Source organism: Hyla sarda, chromosome 1, assembly GCF_029499605.1.
Source record: "Hyla sarda isolate aHylSar1 chromosome 1, aHylSar1.hap1, whole genome shotgun sequence".
NCBI classification, from domain to species: domain Eukaryota; kingdom Metazoa; phylum Chordata; class Amphibia; order Anura; family Hylidae; genus Hyla; species Hyla sarda.
Genome location: NC_079189.1, coordinates 261770302 through 261789850, shown reverse-complemented (window position 1 = coordinate 261789850; position 19549 = coordinate 261770302). Strand labels below are relative to the sequence as shown.

The 19549-nt window shown below is 50.7% G+C and overlaps 17 pseudogenes; all 17 read right to left on the bottom strand.

Moving 5' to 3' along the window:
* Positions 1-562: 562 nt before the first annotated feature.
* Positions 563-682, bottom strand: LOC130352413 (5S ribosomal RNA; annotated as a pseudogene).
* Positions 683-1370: 688 nt separating this feature from the next.
* On the bottom strand, positions 1371-1490 carry LOC130353068 (5S ribosomal RNA; annotated as a pseudogene).
* Positions 1491-2563: 1073 nt separating this feature from the next.
* LOC130352896 (5S ribosomal RNA) lies at positions 2564-2683 on the bottom strand (annotated as a pseudogene).
* A 1269-nt stretch (positions 2684-3952) lies between these two features.
* LOC130336484 (5S ribosomal RNA) lies at positions 3953-4072 on the bottom strand (annotated as a pseudogene).
* Positions 4073-5358: 1286 nt separating this feature from the next.
* On the bottom strand, positions 5359-5478 carry LOC130320770 (5S ribosomal RNA; annotated as a pseudogene).
* A 1275-nt stretch (positions 5479-6753) lies between these two features.
* On the bottom strand, positions 6754-6873 carry LOC130333544 (5S ribosomal RNA; annotated as a pseudogene).
* A 492-nt stretch (positions 6874-7365) lies between these two features.
* Positions 7366-7485, bottom strand: LOC130351676 (5S ribosomal RNA; annotated as a pseudogene).
* Positions 7486-8761: 1276 nt separating this feature from the next.
* Positions 8762-8881, bottom strand: LOC130328833 (5S ribosomal RNA; annotated as a pseudogene).
* A 474-nt stretch (positions 8882-9355) lies between these two features.
* Positions 9356-9475, bottom strand: LOC130314496 (5S ribosomal RNA; annotated as a pseudogene).
* A 1085-nt stretch (positions 9476-10560) lies between these two features.
* On the bottom strand, positions 10561-10680 carry LOC130331371 (5S ribosomal RNA; annotated as a pseudogene).
* Positions 10681-11962: 1282 nt separating this feature from the next.
* On the bottom strand, positions 11963-12082 carry LOC130353012 (5S ribosomal RNA; annotated as a pseudogene).
* A 486-nt stretch (positions 12083-12568) lies between these two features.
* On the bottom strand, positions 12569-12688 carry LOC130352633 (5S ribosomal RNA; annotated as a pseudogene).
* Positions 12689-13942: 1254 nt separating this feature from the next.
* Positions 13943-14062, bottom strand: LOC130348427 (5S ribosomal RNA; annotated as a pseudogene).
* A 284-nt stretch (positions 14063-14346) lies between these two features.
* Positions 14347-14466, bottom strand: LOC130316175 (5S ribosomal RNA; annotated as a pseudogene).
* Positions 14467-17951: 3485 nt separating this feature from the next.
* LOC130321647 (5S ribosomal RNA) lies at positions 17952-18071 on the bottom strand (annotated as a pseudogene).
* Positions 18072-18752: 681 nt separating this feature from the next.
* On the bottom strand, positions 18753-18872 carry LOC130327668 (5S ribosomal RNA; annotated as a pseudogene).
* A 467-nt stretch (positions 18873-19339) lies between these two features.
* Positions 19340-19459, bottom strand: LOC130335806 (5S ribosomal RNA; annotated as a pseudogene).
* Between the last annotated feature and the right edge of the window lie 90 nt (positions 19460-19549).

Genomic DNA, 19549 nt, shown 5'->3' with positions numbered 1-19549 from the left:
TTACCAGGCCCTAAGCTGGGTAGCAGTCTGCAATCTGACGAGAGCAGGCGCGTTCAGCTTAGGATGGCCGTTGACAGCTTCTTGACCTTTATACTGTGCATTTAGGCATCAATAAATCCTTTTCGGAATCGGAACGGAAGGCGGCAACAGAGCAAAATGTCAACGGCAGCCGGGATTCCCAGCCAGTGTCCCATGCCGGTACTTAACGGGCCCTAAGATCTGTACCAGTCTGCGATCTGACGAGAGCAGGCGCGTTAAGCTTAGGATGGCCGTCGACAGCTTCACACCTTGTATACTGTGGATTTAAGCATCAAAAAATTATTTTCGGAATCGGAGCGGAAGGCAGCAATAGAGCAAAATGTCAACGGCACCCAGGATTCCCAGCCAGTCTCCCATGCCAGTACTTACCGGGCCCTAAGCTGGGTAGCAGTCTGCGATCTGAGGAGAGCAGGCACGTTCAGGCTTAGGATGGCCGTTGACAGCTTCACACCCTGTATATTGTGGATTTAAGCATCAATAAATCCTTTTCCGAATCGGAGCGGAAGGCGGCAACAGATTAAAATGTCAACTGCACCCGGGATTCCCAGCCAGTCTCCCATGCTGGTACTTACCAGGCCCTAAGCTTGTTAGCAGTCTGCGATCTGACGAGAGCAGGGGCGTTCAGCTTAGGATGGCCGTTGACAGCTTCACACCTTGTATACTGTGGATTTAAGCATCAATAAATTATTTTCGGAATCGGAGCGGAAGGCAGCAATAGAGCAAAATGTCAACGGCACATGGGATTCCCAGCCAGTCTCCCATGCCAGTACTTACCGGGCCCGAAGCTGGGTAGCAGTCTGCGATCTGACGAGAACAGACACAGTCAGCTTAGGATGGCCGTAAACATCTTCACACCCTGTATACTGTGGATTTAAGCATCAATAAATCCTTTACGGAATCGGAGCGGAAGGTGGCAACAGAGCAAAATGTCAACGACACCTGGGATTCCCAGTCAGTCTCCCATACTGGTACTTACCGGGCCCTAAGCTGGGTAGCAGTCTGCGATCTGACCAGAGAAGGCACGTTCAGCTTAGGTTGGCCGTTGACATCTTCTCGGCCTTTATACTGTGCATTTAAGCATCAATAAATCCTTTTCGGAATCGGAAAGGAAGGCGGCAACAGAGCAAAATGTCAACGGCAGCCGGGATTCCCAGCCAGTGTCCCATGCCGGTACTTACCGGGCCCTAAGATCTGTACCAGTCTGCGATCTGACGAGAGCAGGCGCGTTAAGCTTAGGATGGCCGTCGACAGCTTCACACCTTGTATACTGTGGATTTAAGCATCAATAAATTCTTTTCGGAATCAGAGCGGAAGGCAGCAATAGAGCAAAATGTCAACGGCACCTGGGATTCCCAGCCAGTCTCCCATGCCAGTACTTCCCGGGCCCTAAGCTATGTAGCTGTCTGCGCTCTGACGAGAGCAGGCACGTTCAGCTTAGGATGGCCATTGACAGCTTCATGCTTTTTATACTGTGCATTTAAGCATCGATAAATCCTTTTCGGAATCGGAACGGAAGGCGGCAACAGAGCAAAATGTCAACTGCACCCGGGATTCCCAGCCAGTCTCCCATGCCGATACTTACTGGGCCCTAAGCTGGGTAGCAGTCTGCGATCTGACGAAAGCAGGCGCGTTCAGCTTAGGATGGCCGTTGACATCTTCACGCCTTGTATATTGTGGATTTAAGCATCAATAAATATTTTTATTAATCGGAGAGGAAGGCGGCAACAGAGCAAAATGTCAATGGCACCTTGGATTGCCAGCCAGTCTCCCATGCCTGTAACTGCCGGGCAGCAGTCTGCGATCTGAGGAGAGCAGGCACGTTCAGGCTTAGGATGGCCGTTGACAGCTTCACACCCTGTATATTGTGGATTTAAGCATCAATAAATCCTTTTCCGAATCGGAGCGGAAGGCGGCAACAGATTAAAATGTCAACTGCACCCGGGATTCCCAGCCAGTCTCCAATGCTGGTACTTACCAGGCCCTAAGCTGGGTAGCAGTCTGCGATCTGACGAGAGCAGGCGCGTTCAGCTTAGGATGGCCGTTGACAGCTTCACACTTTGTATACTGTGGATTTAAGCATCAATAAATAATTTTCGGTATCGGAGCAGAAACAGAGCCAAATGTCAACTGCACCCGGGATTCCCAGCCAGTCTCCCATGCTGGTACTTACCAGGCCCGAAGCTGGGTAGCAGTCTGCGATCTGACGAGAGAAGGCGCAATCAGCTTAGGATGGCCGTTGACAGCTTCTCGCCCTTTATACTGTGCATTTAAGCATCAATAAATCCTTTTCGGAATCGTAACGGAAGGCGGCAACAGAGCAAAATGTCAACGGCAGCCGGGATTCCCAGCCAGTGTCCCATGCCGGTCTTACCGGGCCCTAAGATATGTACCAGTCTGCGATCTGACGAGAGCAGGCGCGTTAAGCTTAGGATGGCCGTCGACAGCTTCACACCTTGTATACTGTGGATTTAAGCATCAATAAATTATTTTCGGAATCGGAGCGGAAGGCAGCAATAGAGCAAAATGTCAACGGCACATGGGATTCCCAGCCAGTCTCCCATGCCAGTACTTACCGGGCCCTAAGCTGGGTAGCAGTCTGCGATCTGACGAGAGCAGGCGCGTTCAGCTTAGGATGGCCATTGACAGCTTCATGCTTTTTATACTGTGCATTTAAGCATCAATAAATCCTTTTCGGAATCGGAGAGGAAGGCGGCAACAGAGCAAAATGTCAATAGCACCTTGGATTGCCAGCCAGTCTCCCATGCCCGTACTTGCCGGGCAGCAGTCTGCGATCTGACAAGAACAGGCACATTCAGCTTAGGATAGCCGTAGACGGCTTCACACCCTGTATACTGTGGATTTTAGCATCAATAAATCCATTTCGGAATCGAAGCGGAAGGCGGCTACAGAGCAAAATGGCAACAACACCTGGGATTCTGCCAGTCTCCCATGCTGGTACTTACCAGGCCCTAAGCTGGGTAGCAGTCTGCGATCTGACGAGAGCAGGCACGTTCAGCTTAGGATGGCTGTTGACAGCTTCACGCCCTTTATACTGTGCATTTAAGCATCAATAAATACTTTTACGAATCAGAGCGGAAGGCGGCAACAGAGCAAAATGTCAACTGCACCCGGGATTCCCAGCCAGTCTCCCATGCCGGTACTTACTGGGCCCTAAGCTGGGTAGCAGTCTGCGATCTGACGAGAGCAGGCGCGTTCAGCTTAGGATGGCCGTTGACATCTTTACGCCTTGTATATTGTGGATTTAAGCATCAATAAATATTTTTATTAATCGGAGAAGAAGGCGGCAACAGAGCAAAATGTCAATGGCACCTTGGATTGCCAGCCAGTCTCCCACGCCGGTATCTGCCGGGCAGCAGTCTGCGATCTGAGGAGAGCAGGCACGTTCAGGCTTAGGATGGCCGTTGACAGCTTCACACCCTGTATATTGTGGATTTAAGCATCAATAAATGCTTTTCCGAATTGGAGCGGAAGGCGGCAACAGATTAAAATGTCAACTGCACCCGGGATTCCCAGCCAGTCTCCCATGCTGGTCCTTACCAGGCCCTAAGCTGGGAAGCAGTCTGCGATCTGACAAGAGCAGGCGCGTTCAGCTTAGGATGGCCGTTGACAGCTTTACACTTTGTATACTGTGCATTTAAGCATCAATAAATCCTTTTCGGAATCGGAACGGAAGGCGGCAACAGAGCAAAATGTCAACGGCAGCCGGGATTCCCAGCCAGTGTCCCATGCCGGTACTTACCGGGCCCTAAGATCTGTACCAGTCTGCGATCTGACGAGAGCAGGCGCGTTAAGCTTAGGATGGCCGTCGACAGCTTCACACCTTGTATACTGTGGATTTAAGCATCAATAAATTCTTTTCGGAATCGGAGCGGAAGGCAGCAATAGAGCAAAATGTCAACGGCACCCAGGATTCCCAGCCAGTCTCCCATCCCAGTACTTACCGGGCCCTAAGCTATGTAGCCGTCTGCGATCTGACGAGAGCAGGCACGTTCAGCTTAGGATGGCCATTGACAGCTTGATGCTTTTTATACTGTGCATTTAAGCATCAATAAATCCTTTTCGGAATCGGAACGGAAGGCGGCAACAGAGCAACATGTCAACTGCACCCGGGATTCCCAGCCAGTCTCCCATGCCAGTACTTACCGGGCCCTAATTTGGGTAGCAGTCTGCGATCTGAAGAGAGCAGGCGCATTCAGCTTAGGATGGCCATTGACAGCTTCATGATTTTTATACTGTGCATTTAAGCATCAATAAATCCTTTTCGGAATCGGAACGGAAGGCGGCAACAGAGCAAAATGTCAACTGCACCCGGGATTCCGAGCCAGTCTCCCATGCCGGTACTTACTGGGCCCTAAGCTAGGTAGCAGTCTGCAATCTGACGAGAGCAGGCGCGTTCAGCTTAGGATGGCCGTTGACATCTTCACGCGTTGTATATTGTGGATTTAAGCATCAATAAATCCTTTTCCGAATCGGAGCGGAAGGCGGCAACAGATTAAAATGTCAACTGCACCCGGGATTCCAGCCAGTCTACCATGCAGGTACTTACCAGGCCCTAAGCTGGGTAGCAGTCTGCGATCTGACGAGAGCAGGCACGTTCAGCTTAGGATGGCTGTTGACAGCTTCACACTTTGTATACTGTGGATTTAAGCATCAATAAATAATTTTCGGAATCGGAGCAGAAACAGAGCAGAATATCAACTGCACCCAGGATTCCCAGCCAGTCTCCCATGCTGGTACTTACCAGGCCCGAAGCTGGGTAGCAGTCTGCGATCTGACGAGAACAGACACATTCAGCTTAGGATGGCCGTAGACACCTTCACACCCTGTATACTGTGGATTTAAGCATCAATAAAACCTTTACGGAATCGGAGCGGAAGGCGGCAACAGAGCAAAATGTCAACGACACCAGGGATTCCCAGCCAGTCTCCCATGCTGGTACTTACCAGGCCCGAAGCTGGGTAACAGTCTGCGATCTGACGAGAGCAGGCGCGTTCAGCTTAGGTTGGCCGTTGAAATCTTCTCGTCCTTTATACTGTGCATTTAAGCATCAATAAATCCTTTTCGGAATCTGAACGGAAGGCGGCAACAGAGCAAAATGTCAACGACACCTGGGATTCCCAGCCAGTCTCCCATGCTGGTACTTACCAGGCCCGAAGCTGGGTAGCAGTCTGCGATCTGACGAGAGCAGGCAAGTTCAGCTTAGGATGGCCGTTGACAGCTTCATACTTTGTATACGGTGCATTTCAGCATCAATAAATCCTTTTCGGAATCGGAGCGGAAGGCGGCTACAGAGCAAAATGTCAACAACACCTGGGATTCCCAGCCAGTCTCCCATGCTGGTACTTACCGGGCCCTAAGCTGGGTAGCAGTCTGCGATCTGACGAGAGCAGGCGCGTTCAGCTTAGGATGGCCGTTGACAGCTTCACGCCCTTTATACTGTGCATTTAAGCATCAATAAATCCTTTTCCGAATCGGAGCTGCAGCAGATTAAAATGTCAACTGCACCCGGGATTCCCAGCCAGTCTCCCATGCCAGTACTTACCCGGCCCTAAGCTGGGTAGCAGTCTGCTATCTGACGAGAGCAGGCGCGTTCAGCTTAGGGTGGCCATTGACAGCTTTATGCTTTTTATACTGTGCATTTAAGCATCAATAAATTCTTTTCAGAATCGGAACGGAAGGCGGCAACAGAGCAAAATGTCAACTGCACCCGGGATTCCCAGCCAGTCTCCCATGCCGGTACTTACTGGGCCCTAAGCTGGGTAGCAGTCTGCGATCTGACGAGAGCAGGCGCGTTCAGCTTAGGATGGCCGTTGACATCTTCAGGCCTTGTATATTGTGGATTTAAGTATCAATAAATATTTTTATTAATTGGAGAGGAAAGCGGCAACAAAGCAAAATGTCAATGGCACCTTGGATTGCCAGCCAGTCTCCCATGCCAGCAACTGCCGGGCAGCAGTCTGCGATCTGAGGAGAGCAGGCACGTTCAGGTTTAGGATGGCCGTTGACAGCTTCACACCCTGTGTATTGTGGATTTAAGCATCAATAAATCCATTTCCGAATCGGAGCGGAAGGCGGCAACAGATTAAAGTGTCAACTGCACCCGGGATTCCCAGCCAGTCTCCCATGCTGGTACTTACCAAGCCCTAAGCTGGGTAGCAGTCTGCGCTCTGACGAGAGCAGGCGCGTTCAGCTTAGGATGGCCGTTGACAGCTTCACACTTTGTATACTGTGGATTTAAGCATCAATAAATAATTTTCGGAATCGGAGCAGAAACAGAGCAAAATGTCAACTGCACCCGGGATTCCCAGCCAGTCTCCCATGCTGGTACTTACCAGGCCCGAAGCTGGGTAGCAGTCTGCGATCTGACGAGAACAGGCGCATTCAGCTTAGGATGGCCGTAGACATCTTCACACCCTGTATACTGTGGATTTAAGCATCAATAAATCCTTTTCGGAATCGGAGCAAAATGTCTACAGAGCTACAGAGCAAAATGTCAACAACACCTGGGATTCCCAGCCAGTCTCCCATGCTGGTACTTACCGGGCCCTAAGATGGGTAGCAGTCTGCGATCTGACGAGAGCAGGCGCGTTCAGCTTAGGATGGCCGTAGACATCTTCACACCCTGTATACTGTGGATTTAAGCATCAATAAATTATTTTCGGAATCGGAGCGTAAGGCGGCAACAGAGCAATATGTCAACGACACCTGGGATTCCCAGCCAGTCTCCCATGCTGGTACTTACCAGGCCCGAAGCTGGGTAGCAGTCTGCGATCTGACGAGAGCAGGCGCATTCAGCTTAGAATGGCCGTTGACAGCTTCACACTTTGTATACTGTGCATTTAAGCATCAATAAATCCTTTTCGGAATCGGAACGGAAGGCGGCAACAGAGCAAAATGTCAACGGCAGCCGGGATTCCCAGCCAGTGTCCCATGCCGGTACTTACCGAGCCCTAGGATCTGTACCAGTCTGCGATCTGACGAGAGCAGGCGCGTTAAGCTTAGGATGGCCGTCGACAGCTTCACACCTTGTATACTGTGGATTTAAGCATCAATAAATTATTTTCGGAATCGGAGCGGAAGGCAGCAATAGAGTAAAATGTCAACGGCAACGGCAACCGGGATTCCCAGCCAGTCTCCCATGCCAGTACTTACCGGGCCCTAAGCTGGGTAGCAGTCTGCGATCTGACGAGAGCAGGCACGTTCAGCTTAGGATGGCCAATGACAGCTTCATGCTTTTTATACTGTGCATTTAAGCATCAATAAATCCTTTTCGGAATCGGAACGGAAGGCGGCAACAGAGCAAAATGTCAACTGCACCCGGGATTCCCAGCCAGTCTCCCATGCTGGTACTTACCAGGCCCTAAGCTGGGTAGCAGTCTGCGATCTGACGAGAGCAGGCGCGTTCAGCTTAGGATGGCCGTTGACAGCTTCACACTTTGTATACTGTGGATTTAAGCATCAATAAATAATTTTCGGAATCGGAACAGAAACAGAGCAAAATGTCAACTGCACCCGGGATTCCCAGCCAGTCTCCCATGCTGGTACCTACCAGGCCCGAAGCTGGGTAGCAGTCTGCGATCTGACGAGAGCAGGCGCGTTCAGCTTAGGATGGCCGTTGACAGCTTCTTGCCCTTTATACTGTGCATTTAAGCATCAATAAATCCTTTTCGGAATCGGAACGGAAGGCGGCAACAGAGCAAAATGTCAACGGCAGCCGGGATTCCCAGCCAGTGTCCCATGCCGGTACTTACCGGGCCCTAAGATCTGTACCAGTCTGCTATCTGACGAGAGCAGGCGCGTTCAGCTTAGGATGGCCGTCGACAGCTTCACACCTTGTATACTGTGGATTTAAGCCTCAATAAATTCTTTTCGGAATCGGAGCGGAAGGCAGCAATAGAGCAAAATGTCAACGGCAACCAGGATTCCCAGCCAGTCTCCCATGCCAGTACTTACCGGACCCTAAGCTGGGTAGCAGTCTACGATCTGACGAGAGCAGGCGCGTTCAGCTTAGGATGGCCATTGACAGCTTCATGATTTTTATACTATGCATTTAAGCATCAATAAATCCTTTTCGGAATCGGAACGGAAGGCGGCAACAGAGCAAGATGTCAACTGCACCCGGGATTCCCAGCCAGTCTTCCATGCCGGTACTTACTGGGCCCTAAGCTGGGTAGCAGTCTGCGATCTGGCGAGAGCAGGCGCGTTCAGCTTAGGATGGCCGTTGACATCTTCACGCCTTGTATATTGTGGATTTAAGCATCAATAAATATTTTTATTAATCGGAGAAGAAGGTGGCAACAGAGCAAAATGTCAATGGCACCTTGGATTGCCAGCCAGTCTCCCATGCCGGTAACTGCTGGGCAGCAGTCTGCGATCTGAGGAGAGCAGGCACGTTCAGGCTTAGGATGGCCGTTGACAGCTTCACACAATGTGTATTGTGGATTTAAGCATCAATAAATCCTTTTCCGAATCGGAGCGGAAGGCGGCAACAGATTAAAATGTCAACTGCACCTGGGATTCCCAGCCAGTCTCCCATGCTGGTACTAACCAGGCCCTAAGCTGGGTAGCAGTCTGCGATCTGACAAGAGCAGGCGCGTTCAGCTTAGGATGGCCGTCGACAGCTTCACACCTTGTATACTGTGGATTTAAGCATCAATAAATTCTTTTCGGAATCGGAGCGGAAGGCAGCAATAGAGCAAAATGTCAACGGCACCCGGGATTCCCAGCCAGTCTCCCATGCCAGTACTTACCGGGCCCTAAGCTGGGTAGCAGTCTGCGATCTGACGAGAGCAGGCGCGTTCAGCTTAGTATGGCCATTGACAGCTTCATGCTTTTTATACTGTGCATTTAAGCATCAATAAATCCTTTTCGGAATCGGAGAGGAAGGCGGCAACAGAGCAAAATGTCAATAGCACCTTGGATTGCCAGCCAGTCTCCCATGCCCGTACTTGCTGGGCAGCAGTCTGCGATCTGACAAGAACAGGCACATTCAGCTTAGGATAGCCGTAGACGGCTTCAAACCCTGTATACTGTGGATTTAAGCATCAATAAATCCTTTTCGGAATCGGAGCGGAAGGCGGCTACAGAGCAAAATGGCAACAACACCTGGGATTCACAGCCAGTCTCCCATGCTGGTACTTACTGGGCCCTAAGCTGGGTAGCAGTCTGCGATCTGACGAGAACAGGCGCATTCAGCTTAGGATGGCCGTAGACATCTTCACACCCTGTATACTGTGGATTTAAGCATCAATAAATCCTTTTCGGAATCAGAGCGGAAGGCGGAAACAGAGCAAAATGTCAACGACACCTGGGATTCCCAGCCAGTCTCCCATGCTGGTACTTACCGGGCCCTAAGCTGGGTAGCAGTCTGCGATCTGACGAGAGCAGGCGCGTTCAGCTTAGGATGGCCGTTGACAGCTTCTCGCCCTTTATACTGTGCATTTAAGCATCAATAAATCCTTTTCGGAATCGGAACGGAAGGCGGCAACAGAGCAAAATGTCAAGGGCAGCCGGGATTCCCAGCCAGTGTCCCATGCCGGTACTTACCGGGCCCTAAGATCTGTACCAGTCTGCGATCTGACGAGAGCAGGCGCGTTAAGCTTAGGATGGCCGTCGACAGCTTCACACCTTGTATACTGTGCATTTAAGCATCAATAAATCCTTTTCGGAATCGGAACGGAAGGCGGCAACAGAGCAAAATGTCAAGGGCAGCCGGGATTCCCAGCCAGTGTCCCATGCCGGTACTTACCGGGCCCTAAGATCTGTACCAGTCTGCGATCTGACGAGAGCAGGCGCGTTAAGCTTAGGATGGCCGTTGACAGCTTCACACTTTGTATACTGTGGATTTAAGCATCAATAAATAATTTTCGGAATCGGAGCAGAAACAGAGCAAAATGTCAACTGCACACGGGATTCCCAGCCAGTCTCTCATGCTGGTACTTACCAGGGCCGAAGCTGGGTAGCAGTCTGCGATCTGACGAGAACAGGCGCATTCAGCTTAGGATGGCCGAAGACATCTTCACACCCTGTATACTGTGGATTTAAGCATCAATAAATCCTTTTCGGAATCGGAGCGGAAGGCGGCAACAGAGCAAAATGTCAACGACACCTGGGATTCCCAGCCAGTCTCCCATGCTGGTACTTACCGGGCCCTGAGCTGGGTAGCAGTCTGCAATCTGACGAGAGCAGGCGCGTTCAGCTTAGGATGGCCGTTGACAGCTTCTCGCCCTTTATACTGTGCATTTAGGCATCAATAAATCCTTTTCGGAATCGGAACGGAAGGCGGCAACAGAGCAAAATGTCAACGGCAGCTGGGATTCCCAGCCAGTGTCCCATGCCGATACTTACCGGGCCCTAAGATCTGTACCAGTCTGCGATCTGATGAGAGCAGGCGCGTTAAGCTTAGGATGGCCGTCGACAGCTTCACACCTTGTATACTATGGATTTAAGCATCAATAAATTATTTTCGGAATCGGAGCGGAAGGCAGCAATAGAGCAAAATGTCAACGGCACCCAGGATTCCCAGCCAGTCTCCCATGCCAGTACTTACCGGGCCCTAAGCTGGGTAGCAGTCTGCGATCTGACGAGAGCAGGCGCGTTCAGCTTAGGATGGCCATTGACAGCTTCATGCTTTTTATACTGTGCATTTAAGCATCAATAAATCCTTTTCGGAATCGTAGAGGAAGGCGTCAACAGAGCAAAATGTCAATAGCACATTGGATTGCCAGCCAGTCTCCCATGCCCGTACTTGCCGGGCAGCAGTCTGCGATCTGACAAGAACAGGCACATTCAGCTTAGGATAGCCGTTGACAGCTTCACACTTTGTATACTGTGCATTTAAGCATCAATAAATCCTTTTCGGAATCGGAACGGAAGGCGGCAACAGAGCAAAATGTCAACGGCAGCCGGGATTCCCAGCCAGTGTCCCATGCCGGTACTTACTGGGACCTAAGATCTGTACCAGTCTGCGATCTGACGAGAGCAGGCGCGTTAAGCTTAGGATGGCCGTCGACAGCTTCACACCTTGTATACTGTGGATTTAAGCATCAATAAATTCTTTTCGGAATCGGAGCGGAAGGCAGCAATAGAGCAAAATGTCAACTGTACCCGGGATTCCCAGCCAGTCTCCCATGCCGGTACTTACTGGGCCCTAAGCTAGGTAGCAGTCTGCGATCTGACGAGAGCAGGCGCATTCAGCTTAGGATGGCCATTGACAGCTTCATGATTTTTATACTGTGCATTTAAGCATCAATAAATCCTTTTCGGAATCGGAACGGAAGGCGGCAACAGAGCAAAATGTCAACTGCACCCGGGATTCCCAGCCAGTCTCCCATGCCGGTACTTACTGGGCCCTAAGCTGGGTAGCAGTCTGCGATCTGACGAGAACAGGCGCGTTCAGCTTAGGATGGCCATTGACAGCTTCATGCTTTTTAGACTGTGCATTTAAGCATCAATAAATCCTTTTCGGAATCGGAACGGAAGGCGGCAACAGAGCATAATGTCAACTGCACCCGGGATTCCCAGCCAGTCTCCCATGCCGGTACTTACTGGGCCCTAAGCTGGGTAGCAGTCTGCGATCTGACGAGAGCAGGCGCGTTCAGCTTCGGATGGCCGTTGACATCTTCACGCCTTGTATATTGTGGATTTAAGCATCAATAAATATTTTTATTAATCGGAGAGGAAGGCAGCAACAGATTAAAATGTCAACTGCACCCGGGATTCCCAGCCAGTCTCCCATGCTGGTACTTACCAGGCCCAAAGCTGGGTAGCAGTCTGCGATCTGACGAGAACAGACACATTCAGCTTAGGATGGCCGTAGACATCTTCACACCCTGTATACTGTGGATTTAAGCATCAATAAATCCTTTACGGAATCGGAGCGGAAGGCGGCAACAGAGCAAAATGTCAACGACACCTGGGATTCCCAGTCAGTCTCCCATGCTGGTACTTACCGGGCCCTAAGCTGGGTAGCAGTCTGCGATCTGACGAGAGCAGGCGCGTTCAACTTAGGTTGGCCGTTGACATCTTCTCGTCCTTTATACTGTGCATTTAAGCATCAATAAATCCTTTTCGGAATCGGAGCGGAAGGCTTCAACAGAGCAAAATGTCAACGGCAGCCGGGATTCCCAGCCAGTGTCCCATGCCGGTACTTACCGGGCCCTAAGATCTGTAACAGTCTGCGATCTGACGAGAGCAGGCGCGTTAAGCTTAGGATGGCCGTCGACAGCTTCACACCTTGTATACTGTGGATTTAAGCATCAATAAATTATTTTCGGAATCGGAGCAAAAGGCAGCAATAGAGCAAAATGTCAACGGCACCCGGGATTCCCAGCCAGTCTCCCATGCCAATACTTACCGGGTCCTAAGCTGGGTAGCAGTCTGCGATCTGACGAGAGCAGGCGCGTTCAGCTTAGGATGGCCATTGACAGCTTCATGCTTTTTATACTGTGCATTTAAGCATCAATAAATCCTTTTCGGAATCGGAACGGAAGGGGGCAACAGAGCAAAATGTCAACTGCACCCGGGATTCCCAGCCAGTCTCCCATGCTGGTACTTACCGGGCCCTAAGCTGGGTAGCAGTCTGCGATCTGACGAGAGCAGGCGCGTTCAGCTTAGGATGGCCGTTGACAGCTTCACGCCCTTTATACTGTGCATTTAAGCATCAATAAATCCTTTTCCGAATCGGAGCGGAAGGCGGCAACAGATTAAAATGTCAACTGCACCCGGGATTCCCAGCCAGTCTCCCATGCTGGTACTTACCAGGCCCTAAGCTGGGTATCAGTCTGCGATCTGACGAGAGCAGGCGCATTCAGCTTAGGATGGCCGTTGACAGCTTCAAACTTTGTATACTGTGCATTTAAGCATCAATAAATCCTTTTCGGACTCGGAACGGAAGGCGGCAACAGAGCAAAATGTCAACGGCAGCCGGGATTCCCAGCCAGTGTCCCATGCCGGTACTTACCGGGCCCTAAGATCTGTACCAGTCTGCGATCTGACGAGAGCAGGCGCGTTCAGCTTAGGATGGCCAATGACAGCTTCATGATATTCATACTGTGCATTTAAGCATCAATAAATCCTTTTCGGAATCGGAACGGAAGGCGGCAACAGAGCAATATGTCAACTGCACCCGGGATTCCCAGCCAGTCTCCCATGCCGGTACTAACTGGGCCCTAAGCTGGGTAGCAGTCTGCGATCTGACGAGAGCAGGCGCGTTCAGCTTACGATGGCCGTCGACATCTTCACGCCTTGTATATTGTGGATTTAAGCATCAATAAATATTTTTATTAATCGGAGAGGAAGGCGACAACAGAGCAAAATGTCAATGGCACCTTGGATTGCCAGCCAGTCTCCCATGCCGGTAACTGCAGGGCAGCAGTCTGTGATCTGAGGAGAGCAGGCACGTTCAGGCTTAGGATGGCCGTTGACAGCTTCACACCCTGTGTATTGTGGATTTAAGCATCAATAAATCCTTTTCCGAATCGGAGCGGAAGGCGGCAACAGATTAAAATGTCAACTGCACCCGGGATTCCCAGCCAGTCTCCCATGCTGGTACTTACTGGGCCCTAAGCTGGGTAGCAGTCTGCGATCTGACGAGAGCAGGCGCGTTGACATCTTCACGCCTTGTATATTGTGGATTTAAGCATCAATAAATATTTTTATTAATCGGAGAAGAAGGCGGCTACAGAGCAAAATGTCAAAGGCACTTTGGATTGCCAGCCAGTCTCCCATGCCGGTATCTGCCGGGCAGCAGTCTGCGATCTGAGGAGAGCGGGCACGTTCAGGCTTAGGATGGCTGTTGACAGCTTCACACCCTGTATATTGTGGATTTAAGCAGCAATAAATCCTTTTCCGAATTGGAGCGGAAGGCGGCAACAGATTAAAATGTCAACTGCACCCGGGATTCCCAGCCAGTCTCCCATACTGGTACTTACCAGGCCCTAAGCTGGGTAGCAGTCTGCGATCTGACGAGAGCAGGCGCGTTCAGCTTAGGATGGCCGTTGACAGCTTCACACTTTGTATACTGTGCATTTAAGCATCAATAAATCCTTTTCGGAATCAGAACGGAAGGCGGCAACAGAGCAAAATGTCAACGGCAGCCGGGATTCCCAGCCAGTGTCCCATGCCGGTACTTACCGGGCCCTAAGATCTGTACCAGTCTGCGATCTGACGAGAGCAGGCGCTTTAAGCTTAGGATGGCCGTCGACAGCTTCACACCTTGTATACTGTGGATTTAAGCATCAATAAATTCTTTTCGGAATCGGAGCGGAAGGCAGCAATACAGCAAAATGTCAACGGCACCCGGGATTCCCAGCCAGTCTCCCATGCCAGTACTTACCGGGCCCTAAGCTGGGTAGCCGTCTGCGATCTGACGAGAGCAGGCGCGTTCAGCTTAGGATGGCCATTGACAGCTTCATGCTTTTTATACTGTGCATTTAAGCATCAATAAATCCTTTTTGGAATCGGAACGGAAGGCGGCAACAGAGCAAAATGTCAACTGCAACCGGGATTCCCAGCCAGTCTCCCATGCCGGTACTTACTGGGCCCTAAGCTGCGTAGCAGTCTGCGATCTGACGAGAGCAGGCGCGTTCAGCTTAGGATGGCCGTTGACATCTTCACACCTTGTATAACGTGGATTTAAGCATCAATAAATATTTTTTTTAATCGGAGAGGAAGGCGGCAACAGAGCAAAATGTCAATAGCACCTTGGATTGCCAGCCAGTCTCCCATGCCCGTACTTGCCGGGCAGCAGTCTGCGATCTGACAAGAACAGGCGCATTCAGCTTAGGATAGCCGTAGACGGCTTCACACCCTGTATACTGTGGATTTAAGCATCAATAAATCCTTTTCGGAATCGGAGCAAAATGTCTACAGAGCTACAGAGCAAAATGTCAACAACACCTGAGATTCCCAGCCGGTCTCCCATGCTGGTACCTACCGGGCCCTAAGCTGGATAGCAGTCTAAAATCTGACGAGAGCAGGCGCGTTCAGCTGAGGATGGCCGTTGACAGCTTCACTCCCTGTATACTGTGGATTTAAGCATCAATAAATCCTTTTCGGAATCGGAGCGTAAGGCGGCAACAGAGCAAAATGTCAATGGCACCTTGGATTGCCAGCCAGTCTCCCATGCCGGTAACTGCCGGGCAGCAGTCTGCGATCTGAGGAGAGCAGGCACGTTCAGGCTTATGATGGCCGTTGACAGCTTCACACCCTGTATACTGTGGATTTAAGCATCAATAAATCCTTTACGGAATCGGAGCGGAAGGTGGCAACAGAGCAAAATGTCAACGACACCTGGGATTCCCAGTCAGTCTCCCATACTGGTACTTACCGGGCCCTAAGCTGGGCAGCAGTCTGCGATCTGACCAGAGAAGGCACGTTCAGCTTAGGTTGGCCGTTGACATCTTCTCGTCCTTTATACTGTGCATTTAAGCATCAATAAATCCTTTTCGGAATCGGAAAGGAAGGCGGCAACAGAGCAAAATGTCAACGGCAGCCGGGATTCCCAGCCAGTGTCCCATGCCGGTACTTACCGGGCCCTAAGATCTGTACCAGTCTGCGATCTGACGAGAGCAGGCGCGTTAAGCTTAGGATGGCCGTCGACAGCTTCACACCTTGTATACTGTGGATTTAAGCATCAATAAATTCTTTTCGGAATCAGAGCGGAAGGCAGCAATACAGCAAAATGTCAACGGCACCCGGGAATCCCAGCCAGTCTCCCATGCCAGTACTTCCCGGGCCCTAAGCTATGTAGCTGTCTGCGCTCTGACGAGAGCAGGCACGTTCAGCTTAGGATGGCCATTGACAGCTTCATGCTTTTTATACTGTGCATTTAAGCATCGATAAATCCTTTTCGGAATCGGAACGGAAGGCGGCAACAGAGCAAAATGTCAACTGCACCCGGGATTCCCAGCCAGTCTCCCATGCCGATACTTACTGGGCCCTAAGCTGGGTAGCAGTCTGCGATCTGACGAAAGCAGGCGCGTTCAGCTTAGGATGGCCGTTGACATCTTCACGCCTTGTATATTGTGGATTTAAGCATCAATAAATATTTTTATTAATCGGAGAGGAAGGCGGCAACAGAGCAAAATGTCAATGGCACCTTGGATTGCCAGCCAGTCTCCCATGCCTGTAACTGCCGGGCAGCAGTCTGCGATCTGAGGAGAGCAGGCACGTTCAGGCACGTTCAGGCTTAGGATGGCCGTTGACAGCTTCACACCCTGTATATTGTGGATTTAAGCATCAATAAATCCTTTTCCGAATCGGAGCGGAAGGCGGCAACAGATTAAAATGTCAACTGCACCCGGGATTCCCAGCCAGTCTCCAATGCTGGTACTTACCAGGCCCTAAGCTGGGTAGCAGTCTGCGATCTGACGAGAGCAGGCGCGTTCAGCTTAGGATGGCCGTTGACAGCTTCACACTTTGTATACTGTGGATTTAAGCATCAATAAATAATTTTCGGTATCGGAGCAGAAACAGAGCAAAATGTCAACTGCACCCGGGATTCCCAGCCAGTCTCCCATGCTGGTACTTACCAGGCCCGAAGCTGGGTAGCAGTCTGCGATCTGACGAGAGAAGGCGCAATCAGCTTAGGATGGCCGTTGACAGCTTCTCGCCCTTTATACTGTGCATTTAAGCATCAATAAATCCTTTTCGGAATCGTAACGGAAGGCGGCAACAGAGCAAAATGTCAACGGCAGCCGGGATTCCCAGCCAGTGTCCCATGCCGGTCTTACCGGGCCCTAAGATATGTACCAGTCTGCGATCTGACGAGAGCAGGCGCGTTAAGCTTAGGATGGCCGTCGACAGCTTCACACCTTGTATACTGTGGATTTAAGCATCAATAAATTATTTTCGGAATCGGAGCGGAAGGCAGCAATAGAGTAAAATGTCAACGGCAACGGCAACCGGGATTCCCAGCCAGTCTCCCATGCCAGTACTTACCGGGCCCTAAGCTGGGTAGCAGTCTGCGATCTGACGAGAGCAGGCACGTTCAGCTTAGGATGGCCAATGACAGCTTCATGCTTTTTATACTGTGCATTTAAGCATCAATAAATCCTTTTCGGAATCGGAACGGAAGGCGGCAACAGAGCAAAATGTCAACAGCAGCCGGGATTCCCAGCCAGTGTCCCATGCCGGTACTTACTGGGCCCTAAGATCTGTACCAGTCTGCTATCTGACGAGAGCAGGCGCGTTCAGCTTAGGATGGCCGTCGACAGCTTCACACCTTGTATACTGTGGATTTAAGCCTCAATAAATTCTTTTCGGAATCGGAGCGGAAGGCAGCAATAGAGCAAAATGTCAACGGCAACCAGGATTCCCAGCCAGTCTCCCATGCCAGTACTTACCGGACCCTAAGCTGGGTAGCAGTCTACGATCTGACGAGAGCAGGCGCGTTCAGCTTAGGATGGCCATTGACAGCTTCATGATTTTTATACTATGCATTTAAGCATCAATAAATCCTTTTCGGAATCGGAACGGAAGGCGGCAACAGAGCAAGATGTCAACTGCACCCGGGATTCCCAGCCAGTCTTCCATGCCGGCACTTACTGGGCCCTAAGCTGGGTAGCAGTCTGCGATCTGGCGAGAGCAGGCGCGTTCAGCTTAGGATGGCCGTTGACATCTTCACGCCTTGTATATTGTGGATTTAAGCATCAATAAATATTTTTATTAATCGGAGAGGAAGGTGGCAACAGAGCAAAATGTCAATGGCACCTTGGATTGCCAGCCAGTCTCCCATGCCGGTAACTGCTGGGCAGCAGTCTGCGATCTGAGGAGAGCAAGCACGTTCAGGCTTAGGATGGCCGTTGACAGCTTCACACAATGTGTATTGTGGATTTAAGCATCAATAAATCCTTTTCCGAATCGGAGCGGAAGGCGGCAACAGATTAAAATGTCAACTGCACCTGGGATTCCCAGCCAGTCTCCCATGCTGGTACTAACCAGGCCCTAAGCTGGGTAGCAGTCTGCGATCTGACGAGAGCAGGCGCGTTCAGCTTAGGATGGCCGTTGACAGCTTCACACTTTGTATACTCTGGATTTAAGCATCAATATATAATTTTCGGAATCGGAGCAGAAACAGAGCAAAATGTCAACTGCACCCGGGATTCCCAGCCAGTCTCCCATGCTGGTACTTATCAGGCCCGAAGCTGGGTAGCAGTCTGCGATCTGACGAGAACAGGCGCATTCAGCTTAGGATGGCCGTAGACATCTTCACACCCTGTATACTGTGGATGTAAGCATCAATAAATCCTTTTCGGAATCAGAGCGTAAGGCGGCAACAGAGCAAAATGTCAACGACACCTGGGATTCCCAGCCAGTCTCCCATGCTGGTACTTACCGGGACTTAAGCTGGGTAGCAGTCTGCGATCTGACGAGAGCAGGCACGTTCAGCTTAGGATGGCCGTTGACAGCTTCTTGCCCTTTATACTGTGCATTTAAGCATCAATAAATCCTTTTCGGAATCGGAACGGAAGGCGGCAACAGAGCAAAATGTCAACGGCAGCCGGGATTCCCAGCCAGTGTCCCATGCCGGTACTTACCGGGCCCTAAGATCTGTACCAGTCTGCGATCTGACAAGAGCAGGCGCGTTAAGCTTAGGATGGCCGTCGACAGCTTCACACCTTGTATACTGTGGATTTAAGCATCAATAAATTCTTTTCGGAATCGGAGCGGAAGGCAGCAATAGAGCAAAATGTCAACGGCACCCGGGATTCCCAGCCAGTCTCCCATGCCAGTACTTACCGGGCCCTAAGCTGGGTAGCAGTCTGCGATCTGACGAGAGCAGGCGCGTTCAGCTTAGTATGGCCATTGACAGCTTCATGCTTTTTATACTGTGCATTTAAGCATCAATAAATCCTTTTCGGAATCGGAGAGGAAGGCGGCAACAGAGCAAAATGTCAATAGCACCTTGGATTGCCAGCCAGTCTCCCATGCCCGTACTTGCTGGGCAGCAGTCTGCGATCTGACAAGAACAGGCACATTCAGCTTAGGATAGCCGTAGACGGCTTCAAACCCTGTATACTGTGGATTTAAGCATCAATAAATCCTTTTCGGAATCGGAGCGGAAGGCGGCTACAGAGCAAAATGGCAACAACACCTGGGATTCCCAGCCAGTCTCCCATGCTGGTACTTACTGGGCCCTAAGCTGGGTAGCAGTCTGCGATCTGACGAGAGCAGGCGCGTTCAGCTTAGGATGGCCGTTGACAGCTTCACACTTTGTATACTGTGGATTTAAGCATCAATAAATAATTTTCGGAATAGGAGCAGAAACAGAGCAGAATGTCAACTGCACCCGGGATTCCCAGCCAGTCTCCTATGCTGGTACTTACCGGGCCCTAAGCTGGGTAGCAGTCTGCGATCTGACGAGAGCAGGCGCGTTCAGCTTAGGATGGCCGTTGACAGCTTCACACTTTGTATACTGTGGATTTAAGCATCAATAAATAATTTTCGGAATCGGAGCAGAAACAGGGCAAAATGTCAACTGCACCCA